Below are 12,770 nucleotides of genomic sequence, written 5' to 3' on the forward strand. Positions count from 1 at the left end.
GCTAAGAAGAAATTGATTATAGAGGAAGAGTTTCTGTTATATGCTTTCCAATTTGACTTTCATATCTATACCGTTTTTACAAACCACCAGTGAATATTAGGGGCAACCAACATACATCTCTCTGCCATGGTCACTTTGAGTACCAAGCTCGCACACTGCCCATTCAATACCACTTTTACTCTGTGGATACAGCTTTTGTACTCCATTTGCCTTATGTACATTTAAACCTCTGATAAGAGATAAATGTATCTCAGAATCCACAATTATTTTTAATCACTTTGTACAAGTGAGGTAAGATCTATTTCATAAATCCTTTATTTATTTAGGTAACTTTTTCTAGACTGTGAAAATTGGGTACTTTCAAACCAATTCTAAAACAATACCAAACCCAAGGAAAGATACTCTCAAAACTTACCTGATTAGGAAAAACATTAACACTATCTAGGCTATAAGAAAATAACAGAAAAATTAATTCTGATTACTGGAAACATTCAAGTTTTTAAAACATCAGAAGCTCAATTATTAAAAACAAACTTCAAAATAACTGCTATACTTGTAGTTTGCTATTCTCAATACAAAGATCTGTAGATCAAAGATGTCCTCAAATCTTGAGCTAATATCTACGAAGGGTTTTTTGACTCCTTTAATGCCTTGTGGGTTTTTTAGCTTAAGAAGTAAGAACAATCATGCTCACTTTTGGGGCAGTTAAACTCTTTTAATTACAACTTTTGAACAATAATACTGGGAAAATGTCTTTCATGATTTTGAGGAATCCTAGTCCATGTGCCTTCAATTTTCATTCCTCTTCTTTTGAAAGTCTTACTGGGGTTTTTCCCTGGTTTTTACCTTTGCATTCTACCTGCAAACACATGTCAGGGAAGAGTTGCACAGGGTTTGAGTTAGGTTGGTACATATGGTATAAACCAGGTTGGGCCTTGTGGAATCCCCAGGGCCAAGGCAAACAGGAATTCCAATGCTGGAGTATGGCTGTCAAAAGTGTATACACACCAGCTTCATGATAGTCTTTGCTGTCTTTAATTCAGAGGCAGCCCAAGTCCCCCTGCCAATTTCTATCCTGACTTTTCAGTACTATAAAATTTGGATTTAAAGAGCACTTGCCACTTTGAAAGGCTGAAATAGGAAGATCACGTGAGCTCAGGAGTTTGAGACCAGTCTGGGCAAAATAGTAAGACCCCATCTTTCTCACACCTGTGATCCCAGCACTTTGGGAGGCCAAGGCGGGCGGATCACAAGGTCAGGAGATCGAGACCACAGTGAAACCCTGTCTCTACTAAAAATACAAAAAATTAGCCGGGCGAGGTGGCGGGCGCCTGTAGTCCCAGCTACTCCGGACGCTGAGGCAGGAGAATGGCGTGAACCCAGGAGGCGGAGCTTGCAGTGAGCCGAGATCCGGCCACTGCACTCCAGCCTGGGCGACAGCACGAGACTCCGTCTCAAAAAAAAAAAAAAAAAAAAGCAGCCGGGTGCAGTGGCTCACACCTGTAGTGCCAGCACTTTGGGAGGCTGAGGTGGGCAGATCATGAGGTCAGGAGGTCGAGACAATCCTGGCTAACACGGTGAAACTCTGTCTCTCCTAAAAATAAAAAAAATTACCCAGGCGTGGTGACAGGCACCTGTAGTCCCAGCTATTCAGGAGACTGAGGCAGGAGAATGGCATGAACCTGGGACACAGAGCTTGCAGTGAGCTGGGATAGTGCCACTGCACTCTAGCCTGGGCGACATAGTGAGACTCTGTCTCAAAAAAAAAAAAAAAAAAAAGCTGGGCATGGTAGTGCATTTTTGTAGTCCTAGCTACTCAGGAAGCTGAGGTAGGGGGGTCGCTTGAACCCAAGAGTTTGAAGTTGCAGTGAACTATAATTCTATGACTGCCCTCCAGCCTGGGAGACAGGGTAAGACCCTATCTCTAAAATTAAACAAAAAATAATAATAAAAATAACACTTGCATTTTATCTCTTGATCTTATATACAGTAAGATTATATACTCGAGATGACAGGCATCTTCAGAAAAACTTGAGCCAGCCATTTTTCAGAGACGAGTTACTGTTTTAACACAATCTCTATGAGATAAGCAGAAATTCTTGGAAGGGCATGCAGTGTGTGCCTCTGGGAACAATTCTGTCCTGGTGGGTCCCTAGTCTATCCAGTTACTCCTTGTCTGACCAATCCTTGAGCAATAGAGAGTATAACAATGAATGGTTCTGGACATGTTTAAATTTTGGGCATGAGTGAACTTCATGCCTTTAGTGATCTGCTTGAAGTTAGCATTTGACTTGTAGGTCAATTGACCTCAGCAGGATCTTGAGTCAGCAGTTGACCTGCAAATTCTCTGAAGAATGCTTCCAATGGTTGAAAGTTATAACCATTAAAGTCTCTAATGGTTGTAACTTTCCAAGTCTGTTAAATCTTTCTACTTTCCCAAAGGATTTGGGGTTAATAAAGACAGTGAAGTTTCTGAATAAAAGACAAAGTCTTTTCATAAATCATGAATAATTGCCCCTGTAAAATGTCTTTCCCTAGCAATGAAGAGGATAAATGTGTTAGGATGGCCTAGATAGAAACCACGAAGACGAAAGTCTCTCTTTCTCTTTTTAAAAATTATGCCACTCTAATTGCTGTGGCTTCAACCTATCCAGAAAGTAAACATGCTATTACTACTACATTTTCACTCATAGTGGACAATTTTATAAAATTTATTTGAAGATGCTCAACCAATTCTGTCATTCATGGTTTCGGTCTCTATCACTTTTACAGTTTTTTTCAACATTATGTTAGTTACAGATGAGACACGAAAGGACATATCTTCTCTTATTCTAGAGAAGTTTCCACATCAATGTTGAGTATCAGAGCCAATTTGTCTCAGTGGTAATAAATTGTACCATGGAAGATTTTAGCAAAGTCCATTTGAAGTTATCTGCTGACACCAAGCATCCTTCCTGGATTTGACAGACCTTCTCTTCATGAATTTTGAAACCTGATGATTCCATTTCTTTTCTATCACTGATGAGTACTAGTTGGCAGTCCAGATCTCTTTGGACTATGAGAAAGGACCAGAGAACCGATATCCCCAAGGCAAAACTATAAAGAAATTTTCTTTGTTCTATGTGAGTGCAAGAATTTCTGTTTCTCATTCTTGATGAGGCTAGAAAACATTTATTAAATTCATGGTTGCATACCATATACCTGAGGCCTTATTAATCTTCTCTAGCAATGCTATCACAACCAGCATAGTGGCTATGATAGGGGCTACTCTTTGGTTGAGCTTGTGTAACGCCTAAGGTTCTTGCCTAGCCACGCTGAAGAATTGGTGTGGTGGCTGACCGCAGCACATGATAGAGACACGGACTGAGAGAGAGAAAAAGCTGTAGGCTTTATTGAGCAGAGTGAAAGTACAAAGCTTCCACAGCATGGAAGGGGTCCCAGACAGGTAGCCAGAGTTAGATTGTGTGATTGCCTTTTAAACTCTAATGTGGGAAATACGTGCGGTGAGAAAATGTTACCAGAGTGAGAATCAAAAGGCAATTAACCATTTGTGACATGTCTTAGATCTTGAGGAAAACCGGAATTGCAACTTAGGTTTCGTCTACTTTATGACCTTGCAGCAGCATGGCAAAAGAAACGGGATCTTACAGGACTTTACAAAGTATGTTCACAAGGAATTGGAATTGGGAGGATAGATAAAGTCCACTGGTCACAGAAAAACAGGCAGTTAACATTCCTTTTAGGGGAAGAGAGAGGGAGAGAAGGACACAAGGAAACTTACAGCAAAATTTTCGCTGTTTGTAGCTGTCTTGGGGAAGAAAACACATGCACAAATCCTAGTATTAGGAATATTTTAAGCATATATCTTCAATATTACCCATCCAGGACCGCAGGAAGTCCTGATGCAGGAAATGAGTGAGTTTCACAGCTTTCTGAGCCCCTACTCGACCCAGGAAGCCCAGCTGGCCCCTCCTCTCACTTGCAGTAGTCTGCAGTTATTCTCCAGGATTCACTCCATTTCTTTACAGTCAGAGTAATAAACTAAGTGGTGATGTGATAGGGACCACCATGCTTGTATCCTTTAGATCTTTAGGGATAGTACTCTTCTCTGCCACTTTTTCTGAAATGTGGGGGTTTTGTTGTTGTTGTTGTTGTTTTGAGACAGTGTCTCGCTCTGTTACCCAGGCTGGAGTGCAGTGGTGTGATCTCAGGTTCAAGTAATTCTCCTGCCTCAGCCTCCCGAGTAGCTGGGACTACAGGCACACGCCACCATGCTGGGCTAATTTTTTGTATTTTGGTGGAGACGAGGTTTCACCATTTTGCCCAGGCTGGTCGCAAACTCCTGAGCTCAAGCAATCCACCCGCTTCGGCGTCCCAAAGTGCCGGAATTATAGGTGTAAGCCACTGTCCCTGGCCTCATTTTTTATTGTCTATTGAGTGTGGGCTATTTCGGAGACTTCCTTACTATAATTGTCTTCCCTACTATAATGGTTCCTACCAATAGAACCAAGACCCAATTTGAGAGTTATGCCAACTTCCAAGTTTGTCAGCCCTAGTTATACACTTGAAGACTAGTGAAATAACTGCTAGTCTCATTAACTAGCAATAATGAGAGTGATAACTGCACCCTCATTAACTGCTAATTTATTTTGTTTCTAGAGACACTGCAACTCCCTGCAGGCTAAGCCCCCTAGGCTGTGTCTCTGTCCCTGCTGGTTGATACGTAATTTTGACCCCCTAGTTTCTGGCATGTAAGTACCACAACATTGTCCCTCACTAGCTCCAATGCTATTAATGAGCCAACCTAGACCAAGTAGATATACTGTAAGCCAGAATCTATTATCTGGTATTTGTATGCCAACTCTAACAGCAGAGACTTGATTTTGTTCCTTGGGTATCAGTGTCAACTAAGAGTCCTTGAAATGTCTGAGTATTCCCCTTTTCCTTATGTTCAAGTAAATGGCTATAGATCTTGTTGGGAAATGACTGGTGGAATCATTACAATGTATCATTGTATTAGTTCATTTTCATGCTGCTGTTAATGACATACCTGAGACTGGGTAATTTATAAAGAAAAAGAGGTTTAATGGACTCACAGTTCCACATGGGTGGGGAGGCCTCACAATCATGGCAGAAGGCAAAAGGCATGTCTTACATGGCGGCAGGCAAGAGAGAATGAGAACCAAGCGAAAGGGGTTTCCCCTTATAAAGCCATCAGATCTTGTGAGACTTATTCACTACCACGAGAACAGTATGGGAGAAACTACCCCCATGATTTAATTATCTCCAACTGGGTCCCTCCCACAACATGTGGGAATTATGGGAGCTAAAATTCAAGATGAGATTTGGGTGGGGACACAGCCAAACTGTATCATTGTGACCCTGGTCCCTCCCAAATCTCATGTCCCCACATTTCAAAACCAATCAAGCCTTCCCAATAGTCCCCAAAGTCTTATTTCAGCATTAACTCAAAAGTCCACAGTCCAAAGTTTCATACAAGACAAGGCAAGTCTCTTCTGCCTATGAACCTGTAAAATCAAAAGCAAGTTAGTTACTTCCTGGATACAATGGGGGTACAGGTATTAAGTAAATACACCAATTCCAAATGGTAGAAATGGGCCAAAAGGAAGGAGCTGAATGCCCCATGAAAGTCTGAAATCCCATGGGGCAATCAAATCTTAAAACTCCAAAATGATATCCTTTGACTCCATGTCTCACATCTAAAGTGTGCCGATGCAAGAAGTGGGTTCCCATGGTCTTGGGCAGCTCCACCCCTATGGCTTTGCAGAGCACAGCTTCCCTCCTGGCTGCTTTCATGGGCTGGTGTTGAGTGTCTACAGCTTTTCCAGGCTCATGGTGCAAAGTCACAGCACACCCACTTCTGGGGTCTGGAGGACAGTGGCCCTCTTCTCACAGCTCCACTAGGCAGTGCCCAAGTAGGGACTGTGTGTGAGGGCTTCAACTCCACATTTCCCTCCCACACTTCCCTAGAAGAGGTTCTCTATGAGGGCCCTGCCCCTGCAACAAACTTCGGCCTGGACATCCAGAGGTTTTCATACATCCTCTGAAATCTAGGTGGAGACTCCCAAACCTCAATTCTTGACTTCTGTGCACCTGAAGGCTCAACACCATGTGGAGGCTACCAAGGCTTGGGGCTTTCACACTCTGAAGCCAAGGCCAGAACTGTACTTTGGCCTCTTTTAGCCATGGCTAGAATGGCTGGAATGCAGGGCATCAAGTCCCTAGGCTGCACATAGCAGGTGGGCCCTGGGTCTGGCCCATGAAACCATTTTTATTTTCCTAGGCCTCTGGGCCTGTGATGGGAAGGACTGCCTCAAAGGTCTCTGACATGCCCTGGAAACATTTTCCCCATTGTTTTGGTGATTAACACCTGACTCCCTGTTATTTATGCAAATTTCTGCAACCAGCTTGAATTTCTCCTCAGAAAATGGATTTTTCTTTTCTATCACATTGTCAGGCTTCTATTTTTTATTTTATTTTATTTTTTTAATTGTATGCTCTGGTTTTTCTTTTAAAACTGAATGCATTTAACAGCACCTAACTCACCTCTTGAATGCTTTGCTGCTTAGAAATTTCTTCTGCCAGATACTCTAAATCATCTCTCTCAAGTTCAAATTTCCACAAATCTCTAGGGCAGGGGCAAAATACTGCCAGTCTCTTTGCTAAAACATAGCAACAGTCACCTTTACTCCAGTTCCCAACAAGTTTCTCATCTCCATCTGAGACCACCTCAGCCTGGATTTTATTTTCTATATCATCAGCATTTTGGTCAAAGCTATTCAACAAGTCTCTAGGAAGTTCCAAACTTTCCCACATTTTCCTGTCTTCTTCTGAGCCCTTCAAACTGTTCCAACATCTGCCTGTTACCCACTTCCTAAGTCACTTCCACATTTTCAGGTATCTTTACAGTAACACCCCACTCCTGGTACCAATTTACTGTATTTGTCTGTTCTCACACTGCTAAGAAAAACATACCTGAGACTGGGTAATTTAGTTAAAAAATGAAGTTTAATGGACTCACGGTTCCACGTGGCTGGGGAGGCCTCACAATCATGGCAGAAGGCGAAAGTCATGTCTTACATGGTGGCAGGCAAGAGAGAATGAGAACCAGACAAAAGGTGTTTCCCTTTATAAAACCATCAGATCTCATAAGACTTATTCACTACCATAAGAACAGCAGGGAGGAAACTCCCGCATGATTCAATTATCTCCCACCAGTTCTCTCCCACGTCATGTGGGAATTATGGGAGCTACAATTCAAGATGAGATTTGGGTGAGGACACAGCCAAACCATATCACTAAATGAATTCTTGCAGTTCATTTGGGACTTAATTTCTCTCCTCCCTTAAGAAAACTGGCACACCCTCAGCTGGCTTGTGCTGTGACTTAACCCTAGTTATCAGCCTAAGATCTAGGAGACAAAATGGGGGCATTTCCTGAAATGGGTGCCTGATGCCTTATGAGGAAGAACCCTTTGAGGAATCTTCCTGCATGAGGTCAAAGTTGGCCTTTAATAGGTAGGGCTGAGCCACTTTTATAGGTTCTGGTTCAGGGCGTCCACAGAGCCACAGTTCACAAGGACACCCATCCAGACACTTTTTACCATGTTCCCCCAAACAAAGCCTTGTCTTTAGTATAGCGAACGTTAGCTGAGCATTATCTTGAAAGCAAGATAGTGATAATTCTTGCTTTCAATTGTCTTTGAACCTTCTCAGTTTTAACTATGAAATTTGGAGTTTGTTCATCAGTTGGGTCTGCTCTCCTGTTCTGAAAAACATAAGGGCTTCTTTGTAAGTGACTAAACAGGCCCTCTAGTTCTCATACTTAGTTTTCAACTTTTTTACTGCCTTTAGTGTCTCATAAGCCCTCTGTAGTTAGTTAATGCAACTTATTAATAACCAGCTAATTCTACTTTCCTTGTATATCTTGTTACTCTTATTATATTTTAAATGCCTGAGTTGTCCCACTAGCAAAGGTATACCTCCATCAGGATATTTATCTTGTCCTAACCACCAGTGAAATTTTTATCAACTGGGCCTCTACCTGTGGCAGGGAGTAGCCTTTCCCCATATATCACTTAATATGAGGTACTTCTTACTACCCAGTTGGTGAGTGACAAGTCCCCAAACTGTATCTTACTAACTGTTTTCTTAGACCATCCAGGTATACCAATTGTGTGAGATTTGTCTTCCAGGAAGCAGTCACAAAGACAGAGATAGGAATGGTTGAGTTTTATTGTTGGCAATGCCTATGAAACATAAGGGGAAAGTAAACAGGAATAAGGAAAGCCTTCAGACTGAGATGCAGGTCTGACACCTATGAAAGAAGGCAGGGAAGGAAAGGGGATTGGATAGAAGCAGCATGAGACCGAAGTACAGCTTTGAGAGTCTTGGCCAACTTGATAGAGAGTTCCAGAGCAGACTGCCTATCACAGGAGATTTGCATTGGCCATAAATAGCTGCACTTTGGGATCCCTGATGTTCTAAGTCATTGGCTGGGAGCTGTCTAGGAAAAGTTGTCCTTGGCTCAAACACAGCAATAGATCCCAAAGGTGCTGTAGCTAGAGGCTATCAATAGACTACACTCCTCATTACAGGTTCTCTCTTAAAAGGAGATATGAGCAATGAACTTTTGAACTATTATGCTGCCAAATTAGGTATTAGCTACAGGCTAGGCATTACTTTTTTTACATTTCATCCCCTTCATGTAGAATTATTTCCCATCTGTTTGAATAACATTCATCTGAATTTACTAGAGAAGTTCTGGGTTGTAAAAGGTAAAGTTTTTAACATCTTGTTTTCTTGAGAATGTCTCTAGGTATAGAGTCCAAGTTTTCTCTTTTCCCCACTTTAAATAAATCAACTGTCTTCTGCCTTCCATGCTACTCTGATGGTTCAGTCACGATTCTAATTACCTTTATTTTGTAGATTATCTTTCATTTCTTTCTGACTACTTTCACAATCTATCTTTCTGCAACATTTATGATGTGTTAATGTGATTTTATTTTTATTTTTACTGCCTTGGACTTCTAAATCTTGGCTTATTAGTAATTGTAAAAAGTTACCAGCACTATCTATCTCTCCCTTAGGCTTTCACATCCTTTTGGAGCTCCAGTTAGAACTGTGTTACTTTTCATTCTATTCTCCATATTTCTTGCTTTCTCTTTTATATTTATATATCAATCCTTCTGGGTGTGTTTTGGAAGTCTCTTCAGGTTAGACTTCCAGTTTAGACACAGCAAAAATAAAATGTATAGCTTAATTCATGCTCTAAATTTCACATTTTATGTGCTGTAGTCTTCTTTTTCTACATATTCTATTTGATTGTATTTAAAATCTCTTAGTCCTTGTTCTTTAAAACTCTCTTGTTCCAAGTTCATTTTTAAGGATCTCATTTCTTTACACATATATGCTTTTTATTCTGATTGATAATTCTGATATCTGAAACCTTTGTGGTTTACTTCTGCTGGTTCTTACTCAGAGTATGTTTTCATTATTATTTTGTGATCTGTATTTTGATATGTGTGTGTAGATAAGCTTAATTTTCTGGAGATTTAACTGTGGAATTCCACAGGACCTGTTAAATTACTCAGCGAGGATTGATATTTTCTTTTCTCAGTAGCTTGCTGGTATGACAAATCCAGGAATTCAAATTAAATTCTATGCTTGAGATTTCCTTGAACCATACAGGTTATTTGAATTTAGACAGCAAACCTGAGAACTAATATATGATTATGTGTTCTCAGGGAAGAATTTATTTTCTTTTCCCTTTACCTACAACAAAGTTTGAGAAGGAAAGTTTCCTTGATTTTATCTTTTTGGCAACTTTTTTTCCTTATATCCTGAAAAAGTCAAAATTTCATGCAGGATCTCCCCCTATGTTCCCCAACTAGATACACCACAGGATTTAGTTCTTCATATTAGCTCACAAAGAAGCAGCTCAAAAATCTCCAGAGTTCAGCAGAAACTGACAGGTCAACAGGCTGATTTGGTGGTAGCTGAGTATCACCCAGCACTCCTAGTTTTAAATAATTTGAGGAATTTTTCATATTCTTTAATTTTTTATCAGCCTGTTGACACTTTCTAAAAGATTTTTTTATATTTCTATTCATTCTCTTAGATTCATTGGGTGCGGTTTTTCTTAGGATATCTAATCTACTATACTCGTGGAAATATAAATACTGATAATTCTTTATCTGTTGTATTTTTGATGGAGTCCCAATTTTTCCCCAAATGTTTCTTACTGGGAAATAAGACTGCATATTCTGGCAACTGAGTACTTTAAATAAAACCAACTTTCAATAAAAATCTAACTTATCCAAAAATATTTCTGTGAGAAAAGTCCCCTGTTAAGAAGAAAAGAAAAAGAAGTTCATATAGTCCAAGACAGATGAAGAACCTGTTTGTCACCAAAGGATTTTTTTTCCCAAAGTAAACTTGATGTTTTCTATATTATCTAATACTATCTTGATATCAACAAAATTTCCATCTCTTTCTGGTTTACTTGTACTCAATTTCTAGAACCTCCATGTTTCTTTCTTTTGATGGCTTATCTGTTCCTTTCCGTCCCCACTGGAGTCCAAATTTTCAGGCTCTGTTTTGAATGTTCTCAAGTTAAAGCAGCATTAAATCCATTGGAAAGTAGACACATACATTTTCAGTGACCCTTGAAAGACCCTATTCCCAACTGTTCCCCTCTTCTTCTCACTAAACCCGGTTGCCACACCATTGTCTGCTAAACTGTGGCCTCAATCTTGAATGTCTTATTCCCTGCAGAACACTCAACTTGAACACTCAATATGTTGCAACACTTTAGATAAATGTTTGAGTGAACTCCTTTTGATTGTGTGTTTTTTAAAAAAAATCTTTTCACATTAATTTCATTCAACTAATGCTTACTAGTTTCTAGGCAATGAGCTAGGTGCTGGGGTGACAAGGAGAATAAATATGACCCCTGTCTTCAAGGAGACCTTTTAAATATGTTACATAAAAAAGTAAATAGTTTCCATGTGACTTGAGACATTCTTCACATCCCTTGGTAACCAGAGAAATGTAATCCAAAATCTGGACAAACTTGGCTTCTACAGAGAACTAGGAGAAAAGAACAGATGAATGTGTATTTGACTACCTGAAGATTACAATCCTATATTTTTGAGCATGAGAGTTCCTTCTACAACATGCACAAACAAAATATATTTCCACAGAGGAAGACACCTGATAGTCACATAAGACAGACTGGTCTTAAGGAATCTTATCTTTCAATTCCCTTCCAAAGTAGGGAAGGAGATTCTGGAAAATTTGCTTCTTCCAGAAAAATAAAGAAAAATGGGTATGTGAAAATTAGATGGAATACTTTATTGTGTTTATGGTAAATAAAAAATTTTAAATAGACTATTGGTATGGCAATCTGATTACTATATCTGAGGTTCCTCAAAACACCTGAGAGAATCTTCACCTTAAAATTACCTTGACTTGACAGAATGCAGAAGCTGAACCTATTAACCTTGAGATTATGATTTTCATACCTTGCAATTTTCTCTAGCACTAAACCTAAACTAGTTAAGAATCATTAGTAACTAATAACTATTCAATAACTTAAAGAACATATCATTGTATACTCCATTGTTATAGAGGTATAAAATTAATTAACGTTTAGTATTCTTCACCCAATAAATGATACATTTTTTAAATGTTAAGTTTAGACTTGCTATGCAGAGCTCTCATTCAATAATTTGACATAGGAGAAACAAGGCTCTATCTATACATTACACTAGCAATGTACCTATAGTGCTGTTTTATAGTAAAGGAAAGCCTGATCTGTGATTACTAGAATGAAGTCCTGAGTTTTCCCTTGTGGTGGCTGTAACTCCTTTACAAGGTAGTCCTTGACAACTGGCAACTGTCTCTACCTCTGTCCTACTGGCTTCACTATAATCCTGCTGTGAAACACTGGGAAACTGGGAATAAGGATAGGGCAAGACACGTGAAATAGCAGGATGTTATTGTAGCTATGTGCTTTTTTTTGGTAAAAGGTGAAGATATTATTCAGAAGAGAGTGTTTATATGTGTAGCCACTTTGTTCCTATGAAATAGATGTCAGATGTCATTCCCATTTTGTTACTGAGGAAATAGCCCTGTTGCTGAGGATTGGCCTAAAGACTCATTGTAAAATCATCATAGTATAGGAGGAACTTGCAAATGATTAGGCATTTGAGTGTCTACTATGTACTAGGGCTTTGCTAGGGAAATCACATTTTCCTATACATAGCAAGATCACCAATCCCAAGTGGGAAAGTCAGGGGTAGTTCCAATAGCATTGAGAAGTTATGAGGGTCTGGCAGATATTAAGTCTCCTTGGAACTAGAAAATTCAGAAGTCTTTTGTGATACATATTTGAAAGATCAGAAGAACGGTAGCATAGTTTCATTTCAAAGAGGAGCAATTCAATATTTCAGTATAAGTCAAATACTTTATATAGATTCTTGTTTAATCTTCTGACCACCCTGTGAGGTAGATGTTTTCCCCTCTCGCAGACTAAAAAACTGTGATATAAAGAGATCAGGTAACTCACCACAATCAGTAAAGTAACAATGAAAGACTTCCAGGAAGATTGAGTTGAAGTACTTGTCCATTCTCCTTCCACTTAGTACAATAAAAAACCTGGACATTATATTAAAACATAGAGAAAAGGCCCACAAGCTAGGAACCCTAAGATCCAAGATCAACAGATTGGGGTATTCCTAAGGCTTT

This window comes from Papio anubis, chromosome 2, assembly GCF_008728515.1.
Source record: "Papio anubis isolate 15944 chromosome 2, Panubis1.0, whole genome shotgun sequence".
NCBI lineage: Eukaryota > Metazoa > Chordata > Mammalia > Primates > Cercopithecidae > Papio > Papio anubis.